This window comes from Capra hircus, chromosome 8 (genome assembly GCF_001704415.2).
Source record: "Capra hircus breed San Clemente chromosome 8, ASM170441v1, whole genome shotgun sequence".
NCBI lineage: Eukaryota > Metazoa > Chordata > Mammalia > Artiodactyla > Bovidae > Capra > Capra hircus.
This window is the reverse complement of record NC_030815.1, coordinates 94,926,609-94,943,950: the sequence shown is the minus strand read 5'-3', so window position 1 is coordinate 94,943,950 and position 17,342 is coordinate 94,926,609. Positions and strand designations below refer to the sequence as shown.

The following is a 17,342-nucleotide window of genomic DNA, read 5'->3' as shown; positions in this document are numbered from 1 at the left end:
CACACCTGGGTCAGATCAATCTGAGCTTACTTTCTGGGTTTCTTTCTTAACAGTTCTCTGACTTTTGGGAATATATTTATCCCTCTGAGCCTCAGTTTCCTTACCTGTAAAACTGCATACCACGTATTTTTTAGTTTGTCATAATGTTATTGACAGTGTATATAAAGCATCTAACATGCAGTATATGCTTGTGGTCCATAACATTAAGAACTGGCTTGCCTTTCACAAATTTTACATTTCATAGTAAGGCACTAAATTCAACACTTCTCTGATATAGACATAAAACAGGGCTACAATACTAGTATTTAGCTTTCACTGGAAGAACGATCTATGTAGGTGTATTCATGACTACTAGGGCATTAGCCTTGATAAGAACTAGGCAGGTCTCCAGAACTGATCTAGCATAAGGGAAAAATATTAAGAGGGAAAGAAGAATTCTACTATGACTACTATACTGTAACATTAACACTGCACATTTTTACCCTGTGTATATGCTTCAGAAGAATCTGCTCCAATAGAACTTTATATAACTTCAATAGAATGTTATATTTAATATAACTAAAATAACTTTAAATGGCATCCTCAGGAAATATATTCACATACATACACATCATTAAACTCAAAAGCCACCAAGGTCCATAGTCTAAGAACACAATAAAGTTAATTCCCTACGCATCTCCCATATTCACACAACATGTAAACACACGTGTTTAAAATAATTTTTAGGCCTTAGATTTAGATTCTATCAATGTCTGGGTGCTGGGAACTCCACGTTAATGACTTTATTTGATCCTCATGCCAACTTGATGAGACAGAGACCTTAACATTAGTGACTAACGACATTGTCCTGGAGAGCTAGCAGGTAGATGACAGAGTTCTGAAATCCAACACAGTCCTTCTGATTCTGAGTTCAACTCTACTTCCAATCTGCTCTACTCTTAAAATATTTCTCACAAATACAACTGATAATTGTAAAACTGTTCTATATTAACTCTGAACATTGTTGCCATCATTCAGAAGCTCATCCAATCCACGGCAACATGTCTATAAGTAATTATATTTTAATTAATTGGTATTTAATTGAATATTCACAGAGGAGGAAAAGTGCACGTATTAAACACACAAATTTAGGATTGATTAAAACTATACTTTTGTGCCTTTCGATTTGAAAATGCCCTTAGCCTAGTAAATAAATCCTTACATTCGTTTCAGTTTTCACTTCAAACAAAATGAACTATATGTGGCAGTTTTATCTTTCTGAAATGAAAAAAATAACCAACTCTCAAATAAGCATAGCACTGGCAGATTTTTATAACAAATTAACAGATGACTGTTTTTCAACCGAGAGGAGGCAAGAGATACCAGGTAAAAAGCTATAAAATATTCTAGAAAATTTTCTTTAAACTGCCCACTTCCATCTGCCACCAGGCAAATGGGTGGGATGGGGATGAGGCAGATGAATTTTGAGAAAGCTTCTTTGGTAACTCTAATTATGTGCCTTGGCTCCTATGCCCTATCCTTTCAGGATGGAGAACCACTGTCAAAGACAATTTATAAAATTACGTTAAAAGCAAATTTTCATTGCTATCCTCAGTGAATCTTTTATTAGACCTAGTAATACCTTAAAAACAGCTGGATATGAGCTTTCCATTCTTTAGAGGAGCTGGAATGACTAAAATAGCAAAAGTGGGGATGAGAGAAGAGAAGCACCAAGAGAAAAATACTGCACAAATGAAACAGCCCAGACACCTGCAGGCACTGGCCTGTACAACACGCGCACAGCATGATCACATGACCCAGAGAAGAACACATTTGCAAAGAGAATTGTAAAGCGGCCAAAGCAAGCTTTGAACTTAAAAGTTAGGGGAAGGGAAAAAAAATGTTCAAAATGAACTATAATGCAAACATTAGAGAAGATAGTGGGTTAAGAAAGATAAATATATATTATGATTAAGGTTGTTCCTGGGAATTATCAAAGGAGAGAAAAATTCATGTAAAAGGGAAATTCTTGGAATACAATAGTAAGGGATCCCTAAAGGGCAGGAAAGGAGAGATACCTAAATAAAATATCTACCTACACAGTGAACTTGAGGGAACAGATGCACCAAAGATGAAAATGGGGCTCTGAGGCCAAGGAAGGGGCATTAACACAGGAAAGTGCAAGAAAAGGGACAAAAGACACAGAAAGGGGTGACCTTCAAAGCCTTACTCAGAAAAAGAAGGTGAACAGTGCTGATGCAGATAAAGATGCCACAGAAGATTTAAACCTAGTTTAAACCTCCATTTTGCTGTACTTTCCTAAAGGAAGATAAGGCAAGGTAAAAACTGTAAGCTTGACCATGTAGGGCTGTCCTCACACGTCCTAATTCAACAAGAAGTAACTGAGACTTACAAGCTGGGCAACTAACTAAAGGCCACATGGACATGAGCCCTGGGGAGACTGACTCCCAGGGTGTTGCTCTCTTCACTGCTGTTATTCCAAGTAGAACCAGAAAGTGAGAACAGATGCAATGGCAAGTGAGTTACAGAGCCATCAAATCAGTGAATCAAGTTGAGTCAATCCTCTGGAACCCCAAAATAGGTGAAGCCCCACTTGTATGTGATGGCATTGTTGGCTGAATGGTATGCAACACCCCCGTGACAAGGATTCAGTAGGTTGATATGGGACTTCCCTGGTGGTCCACTGGTTAAGAATCTACCTGCCAATCAATGCAAGAGACACAGGTTCAATCCCTGGACCACGGTGATCCCACATGCTGCAAATCAACTAAACCCATGCACCACAACTACAGAGGCCATGCTCTGCAACAAGAGAAGCCACCACAATGAGAAGCCCATGTACCACAACTAGAGACAGCCCACATGCAGCAACAAAGACCCAGCACAGACAAAAAGAAAGAAGTCAAATAAACCTTTAAAAAAGTTGATATGAAAACTGCATTTACTCAACATACATTATAAGTGTTTACTATGTGCCCACTCCTGGGCTAGGTCCTGGGGATATGAAATTCACACACACACACACACACACACACACACACACACACACTGTTCTTAAATGCAAGTAACTAGAGAAGAAAAGACAAAAATACAGAGTCATCTCAGAACCATGTGAGCTGTGGCAAAATGGGGATAGCAGAGGAAATAGCGTAATTCCGCAGAGGTTATGGGGTTAGAGGAAGCATCACAAAGCAGGAGGCAGTGGCTAAGCCACATTTTGAAAAGTGACTAGGAATTTTCCAGACAGATGGGGAAGGGAACATTCGAAGCAGAGTAAACATTCGAAGCAGGGTAAAAGCACAGAAGCATGAAAGAGCATATTTAAGGAACTGCAAATAATCTGAGAAGGTGGACTATAGGATAGGACATCAAAGGGCTATACACCAGGGAGAGGCAGGCAATGGAAGAGGCAGCCATCCTCAGACTCGGGCACATCTTACAGTTCTACTCCATTAGACAACATCCTTTCAAATGGCCACGACACAGTGATGCCCTGGTATAACCAGCCTCTTGGGTTGAAGGCCAGAGAGGAGAAGGCTGGAGTACCAGCAGCGTGCTGCTCCAGAGATGAGCCTTTGCCATTAAATTGCCTCCCGCTGCCATGGCAACTCTCTGCAGCAGGGCTTTTTGGAGCAAAAGGTGGCAAGCAGATACTAGGTCTGTTGGCCGCCTCCTGCCGAATTTGGCTTCTCTCCTCTCTAATCAGGATGGAAGCACTGCAGCACTAAAACTGGAAAGCCGGCAGAAAAAATCCCTCGGTTGCCTTCTGCTTTAGTGATTCCTGACACGTGTTTTCCCCAGAGGGGCATAAAAATGAAGTCTGATCATTTTTCCAATTATTACTTCATATCAATGTACAATTTATAGCCCCCTTCCACAGAGTATGCTACCATTAGTGAGTCACACCAAAAGGAAAACACGACAAGCCTAGCAGAGGCTTCTGCAAGTGCTAAATATAGACTGCAGGGAGCCCAAGAGCTGTGCTCCACTCACTCTGGAAGTCTGCCCAGAGGAGGCCTCTTACTTCCTGTAGGGGGGTGCCAGCAAGGCAAGTACAGTCATCCAGCTAGGGTGGAACCCAATTACCCCACGAAGAGCTGTGTTATAAAGGACAGAGCTATGAGGCCAGCACACTAAGGTCACTGAAACCCAACACAACTAAGTGTAACACATAATTAACTACAGCTTTCCTGGCCCTCAAAGTTCTGGGACAAAGCTAAGAGCAGAGAGAAAAACAAACTGTGAGCAGATATTTATCTCCCAATTTATAACTCCCAGTAGTGGCTGACAGAACTGTACAATGTTATAAAGTCCCTAAGACTGTGTGGACATAGACTGAACAAAAAAGGGCTGGGGTGAACTTTGGATAGTCCAACCTATGCAGCTGACAGCCGTGGTGTCCCGCGTACCCACTGCCTTCCCAATCCTAAAGAGGCCATGGTGAAACCATCCTGAGAAAGAGGCAGTGCATGTTAAAGAAATGTCTAAGCGTGCACCTCCCCAACCTTCAAAGAAGCAACCGAGCTGTTACCACATGGCAGCTTTCTACACCAGTACCACGGCAGCTCTTGACGCACAGAGCCCTGCTAAGAGAAATTTTCCTAGTCTTTCCTGGGAAATTCACAGCACTGAGAGCTTGAAAAAACAAAACAAAACAAAAACTAAAGAGGCCCAGGGATTGGATGAAAGCAGCAGCTGATACTCAGAATATTTACTTCCCTGACCTCACTCCCCCCTGGTCTATGGCCTGTTCCTCAAACACTCTGGCATACTCTCACATGGGGCCCTTGCACATCTATTTGCCTGAAAGGTTCTTTCCCCAGATAGCAGCACACCAACAGCTAGCTCCTCCACTTGCTTCAAGCCTTCGCTTAAGTCACCTTCTCAGTGAAGCTTTCCCTGGACACCCTATCTAAAATACCACCTCTCTACTCTGATGTGCCTTACCCATCTTTCTTGCTTTATTTGTTTCTCTTTAGGACTTACAGGGAATAACACAACATCAATTTTACTTATTTATGTGTTTATTATCTGTCTCCACTGTTAAAGTATCAGCTCCCAGAAGGCAGAGATATTTAACTGTATAATTCATCACTATATGCTCAGTACCTAAAATAGTACCTGGAATAATAAAAGAGCTTCATTCTTATTTGTAAACTAATAAATGGATAGTACTCATGTAAGACTTTACCAAGTGCTGCAAGAGTAGAGGGAAGGTAAGGAAGAAGATATTTTAGGTAAAAGGAAATAACTCTCATTCATTTAACAGAAATGTATTGAACATTCTGCCAGGTGCAGGGCTAAATAAGCACTAGCAATACAGTGACAAATAAGACTAACACAAACAAGTGTCTCCCTCCCTAGTATTTATAGCCCAGAAAGGAGGGAGGCAATGACAATACTGTGTGTAAATGCTTTAACAGGAATAAAAAAAAAAAGAAAAAAGAGGATGGCAAAGGATGCATCAAAGGGGTGCTATGAATGGAGAGTCAGGACAGGAGTCCAAAAGAAAGAAAATCTATAGCCAGGACCTAAAGAATGAGTAAGAGTTAGCAAGGTGTGGAAGAGCAGCGGTGGGAGCAGGGAGGAAACAGAGCATGCAAAGGCTTAAGAAGTGAGAGACAGCACGGCATTACTGAGAAAAGAGGCAAGGCTGGGGTGGTTGAGATGCACAGCGACGCAAGAGACAGGTAAGCTGGAACTAGATCACACAGAGCCCTGCAAGCAGTATTAAAGGTGTTAGAAAGTTTGGAGTTCGTTCTAAAGACACTGGGAAGCCATTGAGAGTTTGCCAGCTGTCACTGAGAGACTGAATTAAAGGTAAGAGCGAAAGCAAGGAGACTGGTCAGGGGGCTATTGCATCTCTACCAGGAAAGGAGGACTTGGACTGGCGTGGGAAAGGGAGTGAAAAAGAGATTTCAAGAGCATGTATGCATAATCAAGAAAACCTGCTGACTGGAGAGAGAGGGGGAAAGGAAGAAATGAAGAAGGATACTTAGCATCTGATTTAGGCCAGAGTGGCCAAAGCATTCTTGGCTTGGGCTCCTGTTCTATTCAATAAGACACATTCAGTATGGAGGGATAAAGACCATGTTCCAACTTCAGACAATTTGAGTCGGGGTGTCTGTGGAGTATCTAACTGGACCTGGACAAATGGCTGCAGTGTTCTAGCAGAGAAATCTGGACACGAAACAGATTTTGGAATTATCAGCATATAAATGATAACCTCACTGCAGGAGAGCATAAGATCACCCAAGTCAGTGTATCGGGTTGAGACTCTTATCCTGGGTGAAATTTGTGATCCTCCTGAAATTGTAAGCAACTTTTAGTATGCAAATTCACATGTAGTTTTTCTGAAGAGAGACTTCACAGTTCATAGTTTTGAGCAGATTATCAAAAGCCCCCAAAGAATTAAAACCAAGAGTAAAGTAAGATGAGCAAAGAGCCAAAAGAGGCAGCAACATTGCAAAACAAAGGCATGAAACTGGAAACACAAGGGGAAAACTGATCCTCCCATTGACCTACAGTGTCTTTCTCCTCCTTATACTTGTCCTATAAAGAAAAAAATAATTGCCCGGAGTCAGACATCATATTGTGTTCCTTATACTAATCTGAGACAGAAAGCAAATTAAAACAGTCTTTAAAAAGTATTTCAGAAGAGCTACAAGGAAAAGTTTTCTATTTATCTAGTTAACTAGAAGAATACCCCTAATCCCAAGTTCATGGTCAGTACTACAGAGAGGGATGGTTCTCACAATCAACTTGTTCCAGCGCTCATAATGAGGAAATCCTATCTGCTAAGAGTCAAAAGCCAGACATTTATTTTTCTTTTTAGTTTTAACCTTTATTGAGCTTAAACTGTAAACTGTACAGTCCCATTCACTATTTTTAAGTGTAATTTACCAAGTTGTTCATCCATCATCACAATCTAATTTTAGAACATTGTCACTCCCAGGAGAAACCTCATACCCATTAAGCAGCCACTTTCAAACCCCCTATACTCCCTAACCCCCAGCCTTAGGACACCACTAATCTACGCTCATTTCATAGATTTGCCTATTCTGAACATTTCATATCAATGTAACCATATAAAATGTGGCTTCTTTGATTTAGCATATTTTTGAGGTTTGTCCATGTTGTAGCATATATATGTACTTTGCACCTTTTGATGGCTAAATAATATTTCATCATGTGGATATACTACATTTTATGTATCCATTCATCAGTTGGGGCACATTTGTGCTGTTTTCCCCTCTTGGCTGTTATGAATAATGGTATGATGAACATCTGTACACAAGTCTTTGTGTGGACATATGTTTCTGTTTCTTTTGGGTAAGATACCAAGGAGTGGAATTGCTAGGTCATATGGTAATTCTGTGCTTAATATTTTGAGAAATTGCCAGACTGTCTCCCAGAGCGGTGGCACTTTTTTTTGTTCCCACCAGCAATGTATATAAGAGGGGTCTAATTTCTCCACATTCTTGCCAACATTTGTCAACTATGTGTTTTTTTTATGATAACTATTCTAGTGGATGTGAAATGGTAACTCATCGTGGGTTTGATTTACATTTCCTTGGTGACAAATGATGTTACGCCCCTTTTCATTTGCTTATTGGTCATTGATTCCTCTTCTTTGGAGACATATCCAATCAAACTCTTTGCCCATCACAGATCTCTTTTTAATCTTTGAGAAAGAGAAACACAGAGACAGGGGACAGATATTGTCACAATATTATGAAAAAATTATCAGAAAAAATAGGGATAAAAGAGAGAAGGAAGAGCACATAGAAAGGACAGGAGTCAAAAAACTAGAAGTCAAATAATGACTCTAGTGGACAAAGAAAAACACACAAGCTAGGAGAGAAAGCTGCGGTCAGAATGGGGAATTCTTGAATCGGGTTGAATTGATTTAAAGGTAATGACAAAGATGAAGCTGTGGCTACAGAACAGTGAATCCTGAAAACCCCCACTGAGAAGAAATTAAAACATCTCCCAGGGACAGGGTGAGAATCAATGAAACAGAATACGTGCAAGTGCTTTATAAACTACCCAAATGTAAAGTTGGTTCAAATAGCTGTGTTTTTCCCAGTTGGGTTAAAAACTTTGATAAGTAACTTTGAAACTTGTTTTGGAAGATGGTAACAATGAAGATGATTATAATAAATAGCAGTTACCATTTATGGTTCCTGCAATGTGCTAAGGAGTATACATCATTTATCATACTTATTCCTTCAAAACACTCTAGGAAGTAGGTACTACTATTATCTTCACTACAAATGAAGATCTTTAAGCCACACATATTCATGTTTTTCTCTCCAGGGTAAACCAACCATGGTGACAGGGTAAACCAATACTACTTACAGTAAGGTAGACAATTTCATAGGAAATCTTACCTATCAGAGAAAATCTATAAATATTATTCTCATTGCATTGCTTTTTTCTCTATATTAGAGAACCAAAGTTTTTGATAATTATACATGATTACTTTGATACTAATTTATTTCTTTATTGCTTCAACAATGGATAAATGATCTCTTCTCCATAAGGGCTTCCCTGGTGGCTCAGAGGTTAAAGTGTCTGCCTCCAGTGCAGGAGACCTGGGTTCGGTCCCTGGGTCAGGAAGATCCCCTGGAGAAGGAAATGGCAACCCACTCCAGTATTCTTGCCTGGAGAATTTCATGGATGGAGGAGCCTGGTAGGCTACGGTCCATGGGGTCGCAAAGAGTCGGACACGACTGAGCAACTTCACTTTCACTTTCTCCATAATAAAGGTAGGTATACAATGTTTGTTTAAAAAATATTTAACTCATCTTATGGCTGATCCATGTTGATGTATGGCAGAAACTAACACAATACTGTAATTATCCTTCAATTAAAAATAAATAAAGAAAAACTATTTAATTCATCTGAAATTTATTATGCATGGTATGAGATTAAAAAAGATTTAAATGTAGCTTTCTTCATATTATCATTCAACAATGCTTTTTTTTATTAGACACTAATTTCACATATTAAACACATATTAAACCACTATGAGTTTATTCCTGATATTTCTATTTTGTTTCTATCACTATTATTAACCTACATTCAGGTAATCTTATTAATATACTTTGGAATAGGTTTTGGTCTTGAATGGCAAAAACTCCTTTGTTCCTCTTTAAACATCACAATCCTTAATTAGATGATAACAACTGCACACACATAAACCTTACTCAGATACTGAGTACACATTTTGTTTGGCCAGTACACCAATTGCCAGTATTTAAAAAACAGTAGATGATGATAGGTGCTACAGTCTGAATGTGTCCCCCCAAAATTCATACACTGAATTCTAACCTCCAAAAGTGATGGTCTTAGGAGGTAAAGTGGTCTTTGGGAGGTGACTGGATCAAAAGGGTACTTTATAAATTTCTGGCTTCTCTTGAAAAATTAGTATCACTGAGCCCATGTACCCAAGTGCCAAGAATCACTGAAAACCAATTAGCCACCTCTTCCTCTCCTTTATACAGGTACGCATATATAAAGTTCAAAGTGTCCAACATTCCCTGTTGTCTTATTCCCAGGCCACCTAAGTGACTAATAGTGTCTGCCTGAAGGCCTATGAACCGCAACTTCTGGTAAAACCTCTGAGTTTCCCTTTCTGTCTTCAAAAGCCAGAAAGTTCATAGTTAAATTGGTGATCAACTTTAGTAACTACACTTAACCTAGATTTCCAGTCTAATCTCTTCTTTACTTCCATAGTGTGGGGGCCTGATCTTTTATCTTCATTTAATTACCTTACAATGTATGTACTAATTCCAATCCTCTCAAATATTAATTTTATGAATGAGAATAATTTTTTAAACGTTTGCCTCCCCTGAAGTTCTTGCCTGCTCCTTTACTGTCTGATTTATACTATCAATCAAATTCAATTCAACATCCTATTGGGATCTTCAACTGGTATTATATTAAATCTATAAATTAACTTTGTTAGTATTATCATCTATATCATATTGACTATTCAACTAGAAGTAGATTATATTTCTCTTATTATTTTTATATATCTTGCAAGATTTTTAAATACAATAATTTAATGTTATCTTTTTCATTACATTTTGTCTACAGATAAAATAAATGGCTGAATTCAGTTAGGTATATGTTTTATAACCCGTGATTTAAGCATCTCAAGATGTGATTTTCTTGAATTTCCTAAACCTTCAGGTTACAGTCCCTTGCCACTGACAGTGTCAGTTGCTCTACTGACCTACACATACTTCACTTATCTCTTTTATATGATTTGTTGCAATTATTTATAAAACAATACAATAAAAAGTGACATCCCTATTTTGTTTAATTTTAAATAGACCGACACTACTAGAAACTCCATCAACTGGAGTTTGGTAACTGCTGCTACTAGAAACTCCATCAACCTCCTTTATGCCCTCAGACTTGAAAAGAAATCTATTTTTGACAAACATGACAAGGTAATTCAATGGGGAAAATAGTCTTTTCAATAAGTGCTGCTGGAATAACTGGATTTTTATATGGGGAAAACAAACAAACATACCTTGACCTCTTCACACTGTACACAAACATTAAACATAAGCTCTAAATAAAAAAACTTCTAGAAGAAAACAGAAAAAAAAAAATCTTTGTTACTTTGAGGTACAGTGATGATTCCTTATAACACAAAAAGCATGAACCACTAAATGACACATTCTCATGTGACATTTCTAAAATTTATGTCATGGATAAATTCAACTTCAGCAAAATTAAAAACTTCTATGTGTCAAAAGATGCCCTTAAGAAAATGAAAAGGCAAACCTCATATTAGAGAAATACTTACAGAAGACTCCCAAGAAAGGTCTTTTATCTAGAATACATAAAGAACTCTCAATTTCTTAAAACAAACCAATTTATTTTAAAATGTGTAAATGATTTAAATAAATGTTTTGCAAAAGAAGATATATGGATGATCAACTATCACTTAAAAAAACTGCTCAACGTCGTCAGTCACTAGACATATAAGAATTAAAACCACAGTAAGATACCACTACACATATCTTAGAATGAAAGCGAAAGTGAAAGTGAAGTCGTTTAGTCGTGTCTGACTCTTTGTGACCCCATGGACTGTAGCCTACCAGGCTCCTCTGTCCATGGGATCTTCCAAGCAATAGTACTGGAGTGGATTGCCATAAAGATTAAAGACTGATTACAAAGTGAGGAGATGGAGCAGCTGCAAATCTCCTCCTTTCCTAGTAAAATAGCTTGTTAATTTCTTATAAAGTTAAACACAGGATCATATGACTGCGAGTCATATGACTCAGCAATACCAATCCTAGGTATCTACCCAAGATCTTCATACAACATCTATTCACAATAGAAAAAAAAAATAATTTTAAGCATGGAAAAACCCACATATCCAAAAACTGGTGAACAGATAAACAAAACATGATATATCCATACAATGAAATACTAATCAGGAATTAAAAAAAAAAACTATTAATATATTTGACAAATGGATGACTCGCATTATGCTACATGGAAAAAAAGTGAAACACAAAATACTACACACTGTACAACTCCATGTATATATAAGAAATTCTAGAAAAGGCAAAACTATACTGACAAGGGGGACTTCCCTGGCGGTCCAGTGGCTAAGACTCTGCACTCCCAAGGCAGGCGGCCTGAGTTCAATCCCTGATTAGGGAACTAGATCCCAAATGCTGCAACTGAAGGCTCTGCCTTGCCACAACTAAGACTCCTGTGCAGCCAAATAAACAAATATTAAAATAAGAAAAAAAAAAAAACTATAGTGACAGAAAACAGATCAGTGGTTGTTGGAGGGCAAGGACTGTGGGGGTAAAAGAAGTATGGATTATGATAGAGGGCACATGACTGCATACATTTATCAAAACTATACAATTAAAATGGGTAAATTATTATACGTAAATTATAACGTAATAAGACCATAATATACTTTAAATTTCATTGTGAAAAATATATTTTACAAAATCCAACCTAAAGAGTCTGAGTGGGTAGTAACAAATTTAACTTCTACTCAGGAAGAGGTCTGGACTTTGCCCTGGGCTTTTGAAAGATTTAATCTCTAAGCCTTGTAGGAGTGTCTTTATTCGCCTGAAATTTCAATCATGACAGGTAGTCTAACAGTGTGAAGGCTGGAGGCAGGCCACACCAGATAGGATTTAAGGTAGAAGTTGACCACCCAGAGAAAGATTAGCAATGTTATGTTATGTAGACCAGGAGTTCTGGATCATATGGTATCAACCTGACCAGAGGGGCTGAAGCTACGTCACCTACCTGGGCAATGAATCATGCTTGCATAATGGAGCCCTAATAAAATTCTGAAGACTGAAGCTTTGGTGAGCTTCCCAGCTGGCAATAGTTTCATGTATATTATCACAATCAGTGCCAGGCAAGAAACATGCCCTGACTCCAAGGGGGGAGAACAATAGTAGAGCCTCTCTTGTTAGCTTCTGTTAAAATCTGTTTGCTTTTCCTTATAGTTTTGTAATAAACTATAACTGTAATAGATTCCAGCGAGTTCTGTGAGGTTTTCTGGAAAGTTATTGAACCTAAGGTTGGTCTTGTGGACCCTTGAACTTGTACGTGGTGTCAGAATTGAGGGTGGTCACGTGTGGGCCGCATATCTTCTAACTTCGCAGTTGCCCTCAACACACACAACCAGATAAACATAAATAGGTGGGAAATCAATGACTATAAAATTCATAGTTGAAATGTTTAATAATTACTTAAGCAAATTACAAAGGTCACACACATAAACCTATGTGAAAGCGTCAGACACTCAGTCATGTCTGACTCTTTGCGATGCCATGGACTGTGGCCTGCCAGCCAGCCATGGACTGCCAGGCTCTTCTGTCCATGGAATTCTCCAGATAAGAATACTGGAATGGGTAGCCATTCCCCTATAAGCCTATATACAATGACAAAATGACGACCTTTACAGCTGCCCGGTTAACCTGGAACCAGCCCAAGTAGTAAGACTCTGTGTTAGCATGTGCAATCAGTTGTTTAAATTAGACATGTCAAGTGTACAACTTAGGCGGGGAACACACAGAGAAACCAACCATCCCTCCCGTTCCCAGGTGCATGCCTGTCATCTAATTCTGTTAAGCGGCTTTTTACTTCCTTATTTAGAATCTGCTCAACATGTCAAGTCCTAAATTTCCTATAGCATGCAACTGGATCTCTTCTTTCAAATTCCTAGCAGTATTATCCAGAGCAACTATTATCCTAGAGATAGAAGTTCACTAGCAATACAGACATAACTTTGTAAAAAGTGTTTTAGAAATTCAGGATAAAGAGTCTGCAGTCATGAAATGACAAAAAATATTTTCCAAAGATGCCCCATTAATTTGTCTTCTGAAAACTTAGTTATTGTTTTTATAACTAACATTTTCCATGAGAGAAAAAAATGAAAAAATTAGGGGGGGAAATGGCATAAATAATACAATAAATTCCCATAGAATACCATAGATGTTACTGTTTCCAAATGCTTGTAAACTTGTGGGCAAAGGAGTCCACAAATGCAAGTTTAAGTGAAGGATCTATGCTGCACAGTTTCTCAGTTGTGCCCAACACTTTGTGACCCTATGGACTGAAGGGCTTCTTTAACATCGCAGGCCCCTCTGCCCAACAGGATTTTCCAGGCAAGAATACTGGAGTGGGTTGTCATTTCCTCCACCAGGGGATTTTCATGACGCAGGGATCGAACCCGCATCTCTTGCATTGGCAGGTAGGTTCTTTATCACTGAGTCACCCAGGAAGCCCAGGTATCTAACTAGGCTGTTCTTTTTCGTGTTGAGCCAAACTAGGACAGGTGGTAGGCTAATGCTGGACTCAGAGAGCACTTGACAGAAGGGCAGAGAGGAGAGTGCTTTCCCTCCAAACAAAGGCAAACTTATTAAATGCTCAAAGTATGTCCATTTGTCCAAAGTGATCCCTAACTGTGGGAATGAGCAGATATCTACTGGGCTGCTCTTAATACCCTGGACACTCTGTAAACAAAACCCAGCACAGCAGACAAACGCACTACCTCTGTCCTGAGCCACAACTCAGCAAGACAGAGCAGTAAGCTCTTTACTGCGTGAACCAGTTTTCACCAGGCTTCAGGCTGGCCTGCAGAGCTCCAACCTGTAGAAGATGTTCTTCAGCCAACAAGAACAGGTTGGGCACTCTAACTGGAATACCATCCTCACCACAGATGGGCTCCTGAAACTACCTCTTGGCTCAGAATGCATGTGACCATCTAGCATTGGCTCTCACTGTGTGCCCTCCTTCCACAGATCTACTTTATCTGACTTTACCCTTGCTAGAATGCAAGTCCTGCTTTGAATCCCCAACTCACCTAACTGGGGGTCTAAAACTCTTACTTTAAATGACTCTGTTCCTGAACCCCGAGTCATTGGCTGAGAGAATTGCCAACCCACACGGACAATCCAGAACTAAGATGCAACCCTAGCAAAGGGGAAGTCAGAGAGACTGAAGTGTAAGAAGCTCTGACCCATGGCTGTTAAAGGAAAAGGACCATGAGCCAGAGGATACAGGCTATAGAATACACAGGTTACCTCTAGAAGCTGAGAATGACCCCAGGCTGATAGCCAGCAAGGAAATGCAACCTCATCCTACAGCCACATGAAACTGGCTGAACTCGGCCAATAGCCTGAATGAGCTTGAAAGAAGATTGATTCCCAAGAGCCTCTAGTGAGGAACACAGCCCTGCCAAACCTCTGATTTCAGCCTTGTGAAACCTGGGGCAGAGAACCAGCTGAACCATGCTGTGAACAGAATTCAGATTTAGAGAACTTTGCTGTTTTAAGGCACTTAGTTTATAGCAATTTGTTACAGAAGCAATAGACTGAACACAGTGGTGGTCCCAGGGCTACCATCAAATTGCCTTCCTGTCCCCACCAGCCTGCAGTTAGGAACCAAGGAAACTGAAGTTACCCAGCTGTCAATATACAAAACTTTCATGGGATGTCCCACATTGCACCGTCAGTGTGTCTGTGTATTTTGTCTTCCTCACTAGGGATGCAAGCTTTTAAGACAGGGACTGTGAATGACCTTTTTTTTTTTTTTAACTCTAATTTTTTTTTTAATTGTCCGAAGAATACATATTGATTGTAGAAAACTTAGGGAAAAAAAGAAATAAATATAAAAGAAAATTTAAAAGATCCATAATTCAACAGCTAACCATACTATTAATATTTTCATGTCATTCTATACTTTGTATACGTATTAAATTCTGAGAGAGATGGGAATATCAGACCACCTGACCTGCCTCTTGAGAAACCTCAATGCAGGCCAGGAAGCAACAGTTAGAACTGGACATGGAACACCAGACTGGTTCCAAATAGGAAAAGGAGTACGTCAAGGCTGTATATTGTCACCCTGCTTATTTAACTTCTATGCAGAGTACATTATGAGAAACACTGGACTGGAAGAAACACAAGCTGGAATCAAGATTGCCAGGAGAAATATCAGTAACCTCAGATATGTAGAGGACACCACCCTTATGGCAGAAAGTGAAGAGGAGCTAAAAAGCCTCTTGATGAAAGTGAAAGAGGAGAGCGAAAAACTTGGCTTAAAGCTCAACATTCAGAAAACGAAGATCATGGCATCCGATCCCATCACTTCATGGGAAACAGAGGAGGAAACAGTGGAAACAGTGTCAGACTTTATTTTCGGGGGCTCCAAAATCACTGCAGATGGTGACTGCAGCCATGAAATTAAAAGATGCTTACTCCTTGGAAGAAAAGTTATGACCAACCTAAATAGCATATTCAAAAGCAGAGACATTACTTTGTCGACTAAGGTCCTCTAGTCAAGGCTATGGTTTTTCCAGTAGTCATGTATGGATGTTGAGAGTTGGACTGTGAAGAAGGCTGAGCACCGAACAATTGATGGTTTTGAAGTGTGGTGTTGGAGAAGACTCTTGAGAGTCCCTTGGACTGCAAGGAGATCCAACCAGTCCATTCTGAAGGAGATTAGCCCTGGGATTTCTTTGGAAGGAATGATGCTAAAGCTGAAACTCAGTACTTTGGCCACCTCATGTGAAGAGTTGACTCATTGGAAAAGACTCTGATGCTGGGAGGGATTGGGGGCAGGAGGAGAAGGGGACGACCGAGGATGAGATGGCTGGATGGCATCACTGACTCGATGGACGTAAGTTTGAGTGAACTCCGGGAGTTGGTGATGGACAGGGAGGCCTGGCGTGCTGCAATTCATGGGGTCGCAAAGAGTTAGACATGACTGAATGACTGAACTGAACTGAATATATATATAAATCACAAGATATATACTGATTTATAATTTTATCTTTCCCTTAATAGCATTATGTGGCTATTCCATGTCAATGGATGGAATTCTGTACCATCATTTTTACTGTTCCATAGTATTCAGGCTGGGCCAGGTCCTCCTGTTATAACCTCTTTGGTACCTTTATATCTCACCTTTCATAACACTTTTGACAGCTGTAATAACATTTGTGATTATCTGATGATTTTAAGTTCTGTTTTCTCCACTAGACTATAATTTCCATGAGATAAAAGTGTGCCTGTTTTCAAGACAATAATCTCCAAAGCTTAGCCCCAAGTAGATGCCCAAGAAATATAATACATGAGTGAATGAATTTAACCAAATTTTTTTTTTCCAGCCATTTAGGTTGTTTCCTATTTTGTTATTCTTAATAAAGGTTTCTAGAACACAGTAAATTTTCAATAAACATTTGCTGAGGACTAATAAAATAACAATTTTAGAGACTGGTGAAGGATAATCATTTAGTAGGCAGTAATTTGATTTAAGTCATTGATAAGAAGAGAAGTAAGTCTCAGTCATATAAACATGAAGAATTGTACAGAGCTGATAAAAGGATCCTCAAAGTGAGTATTCTGGCAAATTTTATCTTTACTTTTCTATTTTTTTCCAAACAGAGACAGGTATGCACGATAAACGAGGTTTGATAACTCTTTAAAAATTCTTCAAAGAGGTATGTTTTATATTATAATTTTTTAATAAAGTTCTTCCTAAAATATATGGTTATATAGCATAGTCTAGATCCAGAAAGCTTGGCAATCTGCTCATGCGTAGTTTAAAGAGTAAACACATTCTTCATATGGGTATAATATCACTACCAATCCCCTAAATAATAAATAAGCCTTTATGAAAGTTTATAAGCTTTATCCAGTATTGTACATCAGCTATACTGCTGCTGCTGCTGTTCAGTCACTAAGTCATGTCCAACTCTTTGCAACCCTGTGGACTACACAGCCTGACAGGCTCCTCTGTCTTATGGAAATTCCCAGGCAAGAATACTAGAATGG

General features: G+C 39.2%; 1 protein-coding gene across 3 annotated transcripts in view; it reads right to left on the bottom strand.

Moving 5' to 3' along the window:
- Positions 1-17,342, bottom strand: part of SLC44A1 (solute carrier family 44 member 1) — a 215,181-nt gene that overhangs the window by 122,767 nt on the left and 75,072 nt on the right. The window lies entirely within an intron of this gene.